At 37.6% G+C, this 2125-nt stretch overlaps 1 long non-coding RNA gene across 4 annotated transcripts; it reads right to left on the bottom strand.

Moving 5' to 3' along the window:
• Positions 1 to 7: 7 nt before the first annotated feature.
• Positions 8 to 2048, bottom strand: LOC107267235. 4 transcript variants are annotated; one of them, XR_003059529.1, is made up of 5 exons: positions 1983 to 2048; positions 1605 to 1766; positions 1309 to 1510; positions 1013 to 1171; positions 8 to 463 (listed from the first exon to the last, which is right to left on the bottom strand). It is a non-coding gene; the product is annotated as an uncharacterized LOC107267235 (long non-coding RNA). The 4 variants fall into 4 exon arrangements; XR_001537571.2 differs by having other exon boundaries at positions 1317 to 1510; XR_003059528.1 differs by lacking the exon at positions 1309 to 1510 and adding an exon at positions 725 to 918.
• Positions 2049 to 2125: the final 77 nt, after the last annotated feature.

Raw genomic sequence — 2125 nt, 5'->3', positions numbered from 1 at the left:
TGATATTTGATATTACTCATACCGTATTGTAACACAACAGAATATAAGTCATTTTAAAATAAAATAATATTTAGAGAATGCATGTTTTGTGCAAAACTTCTTGAAAGCAAAGTTCTGCAGACGGAGATTGTCTTCTAATTGCAATGAAAATAATTGTGCGAACATTAAGGAAAAAAGAACTCATGGAATCACGCCAAGTTTCATAAACAAAATGGGTGACAAATGAATGGTTCGTGTAGCTCAGAGCATTGAATAAAGAGAGCAAATGAATCGAGTGAGATTATAAAGAATATTTCTGTTATACCTGTGTGCTTTTCTGATGCAGTATTTTTTAATATATCATCGCCAATTTTTGGTGACCATGCCGTCCTTCTCTGGTCAGAATTTTTCGGAAACTTGAATCGTCATATTAGCCCCGGAAGGGCATCCCAGAACACAACATGCTCGACCCATTAGGAAGCTTCTGTAAACAACATAAATTTAAATAAAACAATCTTATTGATAAACGAACTGTCTTTGCAGGTATTTGCATCATTTAGCTGTAAACTAGATTTACATGCTCGACCCATTAGGAAGCTTCTGTAAACAACATAAATTTAAATAAAACAATCTTATTGATAAACGAACTGTCTTTGCAGGTATTTGCATCACTTAGCTTTAAACTAGATATCAAAAATATAAATTATAAGCGCACTATATTTCAATAAACTTAATACTTCCTCACAAAACCGAAATTCAATTCCTCACGAAGGCTGCGGAAATGTCTGGAATAGTCAGGAAACAAAGAAATACTATACTATATAGCGACGCCAAGCAAAGCGTGGCAGCACCAGGCAATACGCTGTGACGTCCTCGCTCACGATTGGTCTATTACGTTTGCTTCAACAGCAACACCTGCTCGGGCTCGTGTCGAGCTAACTATACGGATAACACGAAAAATCGTACAGCTCAAAGCATCGAATAAAGAGAGCCAATGAATCGAGTGAGGTTATAATAAATATTTCTGTCATACCTGTGTGCTTTTCTGATGCAGTATTTTTTAATATATCATCGCCAATTTTTGGTGACCATGCCGTCCTTCTCTGGTCAGAATTTTTCGGAAACTTGAATCGTCATATTAGCCCCGGAAGGGCATCCCAGAACACAACATGCTCGAACCATTAGGAAGCTTCTGTAAACAACGTAAATTTAAATGAAACAATCCTATTGATAAACGAACTGTCTTTGCAGGTATTTGCATCATTTAGCTGTAAACTAGATTTAAAAAATATAAATTATAAGCGCACTATATTTCAATAAACTTAATACTTCCTCACAAAACCGAAATTCAATTCCTCACGAAGGCTGCGGAAATGTCTGGAATAGTCAGGAAACAAAGAAATACTATACTATATAGCGACGCCAAGCAAAGCGTGGCAGCACCAGGCAATACGCTGTGACGTCCTCGCTCACGATTGGTCTATTACGTTTGCTTCAACAGCAACACCTGCTCGAGCTCGTGTCGAGCTAACTATACGAATAACACGAAAAATCGTACAGCTCAAAGCATCGAATAAAGAGAGCCAATGAATCGAGCGAGGTTATAATAAATATTTCTGTCATACCTGTGTGCTTTTCTGATGTAGTATTTTTTTAATATATCATCGCCAATTTTTGATGACCATGCCGTCCTTCTCTGGTCAGAATTTTTCGGAAACTTGAATCGTCATATTAGCCCCGGAAGGGCATCCCAAAACATTGCAAGCTCGAACACCATTACGAAGTTTCTGCAAGCAACATCAATTTAAATTAGACAACTCTATTTAAATTAGATAACTCTACGCAACAGGCCCACAAAAGAACCCTTCCCATGTCCCCCTGCCATAAATCTATGATTATTTCAACTCACCCCTTCTTCACCACATCAAAACTGGATCACATGTTCACTTTTAACGGAATAAATAATTAAAACGTGAATTTACACCATATTTTTCAAAACTTACTCGCGATTTACTGAAATTTCCTACGACGCGTCACTTTACTGCGTATGATCCCACCCTCATCGACATATAGTACTGGACTGTTCACTGTTGACGTAGAAAGTAGAACCGGGAATAGAAAGAGAGAGCAAGTCGAGAGAGGATCG

Source organism: Cephus cinctus, unplaced genomic scaffold (genome assembly GCF_000341935.2).
Source record: "Cephus cinctus unplaced genomic scaffold, Ccin1 Ccin1_scaffold0372, whole genome shotgun sequence".
Lineage (NCBI taxonomy): Eukaryota > Metazoa > Arthropoda > Insecta > Hymenoptera > Cephidae > Cephus > Cephus cinctus.
The sequence above is the reverse complement of the archived record's forward strand: the minus strand, read 5'-3'. Positions and strand labels throughout refer to the sequence as shown.